Source organism: Bos mutus, chromosome 6 (assembly GCF_027580195.1).
Source record: "Bos mutus isolate GX-2022 chromosome 6, NWIPB_WYAK_1.1, whole genome shotgun sequence".
Classification (NCBI taxonomy): domain Eukaryota; kingdom Metazoa; phylum Chordata; class Mammalia; order Artiodactyla; family Bovidae; genus Bos; species Bos mutus.
Genome location: NC_091622.1, coordinates 102977155 through 102986894, shown reverse-complemented (window position 1 = coordinate 102986894; position 9740 = coordinate 102977155). Strand labels below are relative to the sequence as shown.

Sequence of the window (9740 nt, the reverse complement as noted above, 5' to 3'; positions counted from 1 at the left end):
ACAAAATTCAAGAAGGAATGGTAAGCAAGAAATTGGTAAATCTAAACAAGTAATGACTATATAAAATAATAATGACTAATTTGTGATGTATATAAACAGAGTGGAAATATATTATTGGATAATATGAAAATGTAAAAAGATATATCATAATTAAAGTCTTCTGGGATTTTGTGTACAGGTGGATGATAGAGATATTAATCCAAGGATGCACAATAAAATGTTAAAGAGTACTCAAAGAATAGAAATATAATATGTACCCGGGGCAAAGTGTGGAATAAAGAAGACAGTCAGTTTTACAGAAGGCACAAAAGGAGAAAAATAAGAATGATAGCAAAGGCAGGGTAAATAATAGGTACAAAATAAGATGATGGAAATCAAATGTATACATTAGTTACTATAATAATTATAAATGGACTAAACTCTTCTTGAAAAAAGATAGGGATCATCCTACTGGATTTCTGAAATAAAGCCACATGCTGCTACAACCAGAGACGTACCTAAAATATAAGGACAGAGAAAGATTGACTGTTAAAAGAACGGGAAAGGTGTACCAAGCAAATATTAACCACCAAAAGAAACTCAGTGTAGCTATTCAGCATTAAGCAAAATAAACTTGAAAATATCAAACAGTATTAAGGATAGATTGATAGTATGATAGAAAAATACTAGACTTATATGCATTGAAGAATATAGCTTCAAAATACACAAAGCAAAAATTAAGAAAATTAGAAAGAGAAAATGTTAAATCTACTCCAAAGTTGGATGTTTAAACATATCTTCCTCAGACAGATCAAGCATACAAAAATGCCAGTTAGGACAAATCACATTTGAAGAACGCAGGTAACAAACTTGATATAATGGTATCTATAGAAGTCTGACTCGATGGACGTGAGTCTGAGTGAACTCCGGGAGTTGGTGATGGACAGGGAGGCCTGGCGTGCTGCGAGTCATGGGGTCGCAAAGAGTTGGACACGACTGAGCGACTGAATTGAACTGAACTGAATAGAAGTCTGAAACTAATAATAACTAAATACGCTTTATTTTTAAACATACAAGGAATGTTTGCAAGAAGTAATCATAGTCTTAGAGCAGGCCCCCACAAGTAAAAAATACATTAGAAGGCTTTGTGATCCATTTACTGGGTCCCCTAAACAAGCCATTTTTCTCCTTAGGCCTCAGTTTCCTCAAATGAGTTAGTTGCACTGATTCATCCCCAAGTCTCTGATAACTGTTTTATTTTTAAACTTAATTCAGATCATCCCCAGTTTCAATACTGCTAAATATCACATGGATCAAGACAAATTCTTCTTTCTCATTGTAAAAACCTGTCAAATCCCTTTCACAATATAATGTCAGTTTTCTTCTCTTTTTTTTTAATAATTTAAGACAAATGACGCCTCTTTCTGCCTTGGCTTCACCCTAATCTTCCCAAGTTTGCTGCTGAGACAGATGGCCCATTCATCAAGTAGTGAGCCTTCCTCTGTCTGCTCATGTTTATCTGCTTCTTCGATTTATGAAAGAAATAGAACAAATCAATCACCATGCAGCCTCTCAGTCATTGTCCAGAATCAGGCAGCATCCTCACACCATCCTGTCTCCACTGTTCTCTCCCCTTCAGTCCTTTCTCCACACTGAGTTCAAAATGGTCTTTAAACACATGAAGTCATTTCCCTGCTGGAAGCTCCCCATGGTTGCAAGGGAGCCACGAGCTCAAATTCCTACAGTAACCCAGCAGCATGCTCATTGGGTCCTTTCCCTGGCAGAGCCTGAATAGGAATCCTTTTCTTCTGAGCCTCCAGACTGCGGAAAACTTGCTGTACTGTTCAAAGGCTTTCTTACTGGTTTATCTACTCCCCATCTGCCCCAGCTTTAGAATCTGGCAAATGTCCAGAGGAGAAAATGAAGCAGGCGCTTGACTCCCGCACCCCCACCTCTAACTTGTCTCTTTGGTCCCATGGGTGGGCATCTCTCTGTCCCCAGCAGCAGCATCCACTGGACCAGACCTGGACTCATGGTCCTGCCCCCAGGTTGCAAAAGACCCAGAGGAAAAGCAGCAGCTGGCTCTCCACAGTTCTCCCCTCCCCAGAACCTGTCTCCCTCTAGTCCTCACTGATTCAGCTGCTCCCTGAGGATTTAAATGGATAATTTTTGTATTTCATACAAAACAGGCTTTCTCATTGTTCTTGGCAGGAGTGATTGTCTAATATCTCTAGGAGCTGCTAACAACTCCATCCTACCCAGGACTGCCTCTCATTTTTAAATTCCAAACTTCCTGGCTTCAAATATCCAGAGAGAAGAGCAATGAGCCTATGAAAGAAGTGCTGTGTCCATACCACCCAGTATGTCATTAGGGTCTCAAAAAGTGACCTCACCAAGAACTCCCACAAGACAGATTAGGGCTAGGTCATTCTATTCCCTCCCATCAACTCAGGCCCCTCAAAAATCATGCACCCCTCTCTTGCTTACTGACTGGGTAAAACCACACACCTCTGCTAGTATTAACATGCTTCTCTTCAATAAAATCAACCTGACTTTGACTTTGTCCTTGTTGTTGAATTGCTCAGTCGTGTCCGACTCTTTGAGACCCCATGGACTGTAGCACTCCAGCCTTCCCTGTCCTCTACTAGCTCCCAGAGTTTGCTCAAATTCATGTCCATTGAGTCGGTGATGCTATCTAACCATCTGATCCCTCAAAAGAAATCCTAACTCTCATCTGTAATTCAGTTGGCTATTTTGCATTTTTTTCGAATCCTGCATTTCTTACTGATAGAAAGCACCCTAGTGCCCTCCTCCCAGCCCCTAGCCTGCAGGCTGAATCCCACCATCTCAGTCATTTTAAGGGATCTGCAGATGTGGCTTGAATATTCCTAATATAGTGAAGTTCTCACCTCATCAGGAAGCTAATTTTGCTGCATGGACAACAGTTATGGAAGCCAATGTGCTTGGCAAGTTACCAGAGCCTCAAAAACGTTAGCTGCTTCTGTGGAAGACTGTTTGCAGAGCTGGTCGAAAGAGTTCCTCCTTCTTCTATGTACACACGCATTTGCAATACGACTCCCCTACCTTGTCACACGTTAGATGAACAGAGAGGGGCAGTCGTGATCATTGTGGGTGTTCTGGCCTCAGGAGACCTTGAAGCACCTGCTCTCTTGTTCTCTCTTTTAGCTGTTCATTTGCTTTAGTCTTTATTTTATATGGAGTATAGTTGATTTGCTACCTCTCTTTTGGAATGCTGCCTTGAGACCACCAAGTACAGAAGCCTGAGCTAGCCTCCTGGAGGATAAGAGGCCACGTGGAGCAGGGATGAGCATCCTAGCTGAACAGACCAGCCTACTGCTGACTGGTCCCAACCACCAGAAGCGAGGCCGTCATCTTAGACTACCTATCCCCAGTCAAACTGTCTGATCTCCCCAATCGAGAAGTCAGCCAAAAAACTGTAGAGCCAGTCCAAATCTCACCCATATACGTGAATAAATGAAATAGGAAAGGTTTTAATCAGCAAGATCAACAATATCTAATAAACCTTCCTTCTGCCAATTATTAAGGGTTCTCATGGTGATTTACATTAACTAGGTGCTTCCTCTATGCTAGGCTCTAAGTATTTTACTAAATTCTTATAATTCTAACAACCCAATGAGTTAAGGATGATCATTGCTAATGCGGAAACTGAGGCCCCAAGACCTGAGGCCCCAAGACCTGAGCCTTACCTCAGGTAAGGCTGCCTATTCAGCAGATAGAGGAGCAGAGACTCTGGTGTGCCGGCCCCACTTCCCACATCCTCTGTCTCTGCCCAGACCTCTTCTCTCTTACCTTGTAATCCTCTCACCCACCCTGTTTCCTCCCCATCTCATGTAACTTCCCTCTGGGACCCATATACTCAGAATGGCATGGAAGGAAGAACTCAAATTTGTTCTTCCTTTGAGGATTCCTTTGAGGATTCATTTAGGCAATAACATGCATCACACATGTTGTGTGTCCAATACGGTTCTAGAAATTAAAGATACCAGTTTCTAGAACACAGTAGATCAGATCGCTAAGAGTTTAAACACGTGCACAGCACATACAACCACTCTGAGCACATTCTCTCATGGGGGTTTTCACAGCAGCCTCACTGGGTAGACATCACTTCCCCTCTCTTACAGAAGGAGCTGAAGGGAAAAAGGACACTCACACAAGGTCACCTAGGGGGTGGGACCCAGGTCGGACCAACCTCAGACTTAGGCTTTCCCCAGTTCACCCTGAGACCTTCTTCTACCCACAGCTCCTTGGGAAGGATGTCCTCCAAGTCTTCTCCAAACTAAAGACTCCATTTCCCATCTTTGTCTTTCTAATGTCTTAGTTTCAATCCCAAGAATCTCCTGTTCACTGATGTTTATTTTTAAGACTTGCTTGGGGAATTCCCTGGCAGTCCAGTGGTTAGGATTCTGCACTTGCACTGCAGGGGGCCTGGGTTCAATCCCTGGTCAGGGAACAAAGATCCTGCAAGCCACACAGCATGGCCAAAAAATATAAATAAATAACAGATTGTTTTAAAAACTATTTTTTAAAAAAAGGACTTGCTTTCAGCTAAATTGTGTGTGCATTTATGGAGCGCTGAGCATCTGCCAGGTGCTGGGGAAGGGGCTGGCAGGGGGAATCCCAGTCAGTTGCTTAAGGAAACTGCAGGAGAGGTAGCACCTGGTTTTAAATAATGGTGGGGCAGGTAGTGAAAGTGAAAGCGAAAGTCGCCCAGTCGTGTCCGACTCTTTGCAACCCCATGGACTATACTGTCCATGGAATTCTCCAGGCCAGAATACTGGAGTGGGTAGCCTTACTCTTCTCCAGGGGATCTTCCCAACCCAGGGATCAAACCCACGTTTCCCGCATTGCAGGCGGATTCTTTACCAGCTGAGCCACAGGGGAAGCCCGGCACAGTGTAGGGTGGGTTACAAATAGACTGAAAAGGGTTCCTTTTATGCACACACTGCCCGGAGAAGCAGCAATGATCAAGGCCAGACTAATCAATAATAGCTACTATTGCACCTCTCTGCTTTCCTCAGACTTAAGATCAGGGGCAGAGTGGTCCGAGAACAGACGAGGGGCTTGAGGGTCTGATTGGACCCAAAGGGGAGTCACAGGAATCCACAAAGGGACCCTCAGGAATCTCGCCTGTGCTCATCACCATACATACAACTTGGACAATGACAAGTCTCAGTTTCAACATCTGCAAAATGGGAGACAAAACCAATTTCTTGACATCGTTACACAAATGAAATGTAGCAACACGTATGAAAGACCTTGAAAAATGCCCAGCATAAAGTTAGTAGCCGGTGGGACTTATAATTTTACCAAAAATGCTGATACTATCAAATATTTAGTGAAGACTTGCTATATGCCAGGCTCTGCCCAAGTATGTTACATAATCAATTCATTTGTTCCTACAAGTAATGAACATAAGACAGATGCTGTGCTGCCACGTTCCATTTGAGACAACAGAGGCACAGAGGGGTTAAGTACAGTTTACCCGCAGCTAGTTAGTGGCCTGTGGTGCTGGAGAAGACTCTTGAAAGTCCCTTGGACTGCAAGGAGATCAAACCCGTCAATCCTAAAGGAAATCACTCCTGAATATTCACTGGAAGGACTGACGCTGAAGCTAAAGTTTCAATTCTTTGGCCACCTGATGTGAAGAGCTGACTCATTGGAAAAGACCCTGATGCTGGGAAAGATTGAAGGCAGGAAGAGAAGAGATGACAGAGGATGAGATGGTTGGATGGCATCACCAACCTGATGGACTTGGGTTTGAGCAAACTCTGAGAGATAGTGAAGGACAGGGAAGCCTGGTGTGCTGCAGTCCATGGGGTTGCAAAGAGTCAGACAGGACCAAGTGACTGAACAACAACAACACAGTAAGTGGCCTAAGAGGCTAGTTTCAGAATCCACTATGTTAACCAACATGCTCTCCTGCCTCTGTAAACTGAAAGGATGACAGCGTCAGGTTGGATGGGAGATACTAGGAAACATCATACACACAGCATGATCTCAAGTTGAAAAAAGTCTGCTGCGTAAGGATGATCGTCAAATGTTGAAAGTGAACACCTCTAATGGTGGGATTCCGTGTGGTGTGTGTGTGTGTTTTCCAAATTTACTCAAATAAATACATGCCAATTTTTAGAAGCAGGAAAACGTTTTTTAAAATGTTATTTAAAACGTTTCCTAGTAGCTACTATTCCAGGCTTGGTTAGGCACTGGGCATATTTATAAGGATATTATATTACCCTGGATTTTCAGGCACTATCTGGAAAGTTTCTAAACTGACACAGAATAGATACTCAATACCTGTTTAGCCTCTTTCTTCTTAGTAGCAACAGCTATTTATAGTGTTCCATGAAGCACCCATAGTAGGCTTCTTCTAAAGTGATCGTATCTTCCCGAAAATTGTTATGAATGCAATAGAACCAAGCGACATCTTCATGATGTTGTTTCTTTACATTCACTCTGAAGATAAGCCTCCAAATTTTCCCAGGGGTTCACATTTTGATCCCTATATTTAACTTTTGAATTTTACTGGGGCTGCACCTCTGGGTTGATGTTTAGGCACCAGTAGGTAGAATCTTGGAGAAGGCAATGGCACCCCACTCCAGTACTCTTGCCTGGAAAATCCCATGGATGGAGGAGCCTGGTAGACTGCAGTCCATGGGGTCACTAAGAGTCGGACACGACTGAGCGACTTCATTTTCACTTTTCACTTTCCACTTTCCTGCACTGGAGAAGGAAATGGCAACCCACTCCAGTATTCTTGCCTGGAGAATCCCAGGGACAGAGAAGCCTAGTGGGCTGCAGTCTATGGGGTCGCACAGAGTCGGACACGACTGAAGCAACTTAGCAGCAGCAGCAGCAGCAGCAGCAGGTAGCATCTGGTGTGCCCTGGAGGTATGAGATATGTGGTATTTTTTCCATTCCATGGGGGGCAAGAAGATTAAAGCCACCCTCTGCCCTTTACCACAGCTGTGTGACCTTGGGCAGATTCATAAAAACATCATCAAGCCTCAGTTTCCCAATCTATAATATGGGTATCCTCTTCTTTATCCCTAGTATGGTCATTGGGAGACTCAAACAAGAGCATGCACAAGGAAATACTTTGCAAATTGTGAAGTCCCATCCAGAAACGAGAGGTGGAAAATGCTAGAGGCAATCACGCAGCCTTGCTGTGGTCTGAATATTTGTGCCCCCCTCCCCAATTTCATACATTGAAATTCTAATGCTGAATGTGATGGTATTAGGAAGTGGAGCCGTTGAAAGGTACTTAGATCATGAGGGTAGAGCCTTCACGAATAGGATTAGTGCCCTTGTTAAAGGATTCTACTAGAGTTCCCTTCTGCCATGTGAGGACACAGAGAGCTGTCTGAATTCCAGAAGTGGAGCCCCCTCAATCCAAACCAAACCACGCTGACACCCTGATTTCAGAGTCCCAGAGCTGTGAGAAATAAATGCGTGTTGGTCATAAGCCCCCAGCTTATGGGATTTTATTTTAGCAGCCTGGATGGACTGAGACAGCACCAACAGCATGGTGGATAAAAAATGGATAGGACCCCTGGACCCGTCCGCACCCTCACGCATTTAAGGAGCCAGCTTGCCCCACAGCTGGGAGAGCGAGCAAGGGCAACTGTCCCTTGTTTTTGTCCCTCTTGCTGCAACAGGGGCCCCAACAAAGCCTAAATTTCTCATCTTATCAATTTCTATTGATAAAGGGTCCAAGAACCTAAGCCAGTGAAAACCTCAGGTGCCTCCAGGCCCACAGCCTGTCCTTGAATTTCTAAAATAAATCTTGGTAAAAGATACGGGGCTCTATCACTTGATCTGCACAGGGAGGTGCATCGGGCTGAGGATTCTACAGCTCTTCCAGCAAAGCAGGTAATCTAGTCGGGTCCTGGAAGCCCCATTCCCCACTGCATTAGGGGAGCCGAGGCAGAGAGCGGAGGTTTCCCTTAGTCAGCAGCATTCTGATTTAGACAGCCTGGGAAGGCGTGACATCTTAATCAATCTTCCTTCAGGGGGTGTTCCTGATTCAGCTTGGCACACAGATTCCCCAGGGGCTGAGCAGCTGCTGGTTGCAGGTCTTGCTAAGGCCAGACCTCGGGGGTTCACTTCATTTTCCTCCAAGTCATCTTCCCCCGCACTGAAGAGCCCACTGGAGTTCCAGGGGAGGGAAAGCCCTACATTGTATCCATGGACGTGAGTTCCGAGCATCCGTGCATCAGTGATTCACTGAGGGGCCCCCCGCAAACAAGATCTGGGAGTGCTTTAGAGTTCCCACTCAAGGAGACACAGCTCACGGTTTGCCCAGCCTCCTGACCCTCATGAAGTCTCTTTCTCTCCATCTCAGCATCTCCTGTTCATTGATCGAGGGACAGACTCTAATTTGTCTCCACTTCCCTGGTGGCACTAGTGGTTAAGAATCTGCCTGCCAGTGCAGGAGATGTGGGTTTGATCTCTAGATCGGGCAGATCCCCGGAGAAGGAAAAGGCAACCACTCCAGTATTCATGCCTGGGAAATCCCATGGACAGAGGAGCATGGCGGGCTACAGTCCACGGGGTCGTCAAGAGTCAGACACGACCTGGACACTAAACAGTGACAGCCATCTGCTCTGTGCTGGGCGCCGACCGGCGGGGCCGGCCGAGCCTCTGCTGTCCTCCCAGCCACCAGCGTTATCCATTTTCTGGAACCCAAAAGGCTGACCCCTAAACATGACCTCTAGCTTGATTTCTGGCTTCCAGTTTGGTTCAGCCAATGAGAGGCAGGAGGAGGGGTCAGGAGGGAGGCAGGAGAGGTTTCAGAATTTATTCTGCACCCCCTTGGGAGCATGTCCACAGTGGCTGAGGGTCTCCACCACAGCCTGGCTCCCTGCAGCCTCGGGAACAGCAGAGGCCTCTCCAGGCCCTACTTCCCTTCTTGCCGTCCTCTGTCCCCTCACCCCCACTGTCCCGACAGCGAGTACACCCTCTTCAGTCACCCCTTTTGAGAGTGTCTCCTCTTTCCTGCCTGGACCCGGCTTGTGAGATGAATTCAGTAGCTGTACTGTGTTACCTCCAGCCGTGAACCTTGAGGACAGTACCCTGAGTGAGATAAGCCAGTCATCACAAGGGCACAAACACTGTACAATTCCGCTTAAACAAGGTACTTAGCGTAGTCAGACTCACAGACAGAAAGTAGAATGGTGGTCTCCAGGGGCTGGGGTGAGTTGTTGAACAGGGACGGAGCTTCTGTTTGGAAGATGAAGATGTTCTGGAGAGATGGATAGTGATGACTGCATAACAATATGAACGCACATGTTGGTTAAAACAGTAAAATTTGTATTATGTATATTTTATTACCAAAAAAGGCACCAGTCAATCACAGTGTGATGACTTTATTTAGATCTTGACTCAAAAAACTGCAAAAAAAAATTTAATATAAATGTATAAGATAATTAGAAACTTGTACACTGATTGGATATTTGATTAAAAAGGAATTGTTTGAGGTATGGTGATGGTGTGGTGATGGTTACAAAAATATCTTTGAATTAAGTGAAAAGTTGTCTAGTTTTACTTCAAAATAATATGTGTTGGGGGAAGCCAGGGGGTGGGGTATACAGATGAAAACAAGATTGGTCTTGAATTGCTAATTTTTGAAACTGAGTGACATCTACATGGGGGTTCCTTCTATTATTCTGTTTGTTTTGTAAATGTTTGAATTCTTTCATAGTAAAATGTTTTTCAAAATG

The 9740-nt window shown here is 44.8% G+C and overlaps 1 non-coding gene across 1 annotated transcript; it reads left to right on the top strand.

The window, feature by feature from the left end:
• Positions 1-4398: 4398 nt before the first annotated feature.
• Positions 4399-4471, top strand: TRNAA-UGC (transfer RNA alanine (anticodon UGC)). The gene has a single exon. It is a non-coding gene; the product is annotated as a tRNA-Ala (tRNA).
• Positions 4472-9740: the final 5269 nt, after the last annotated feature.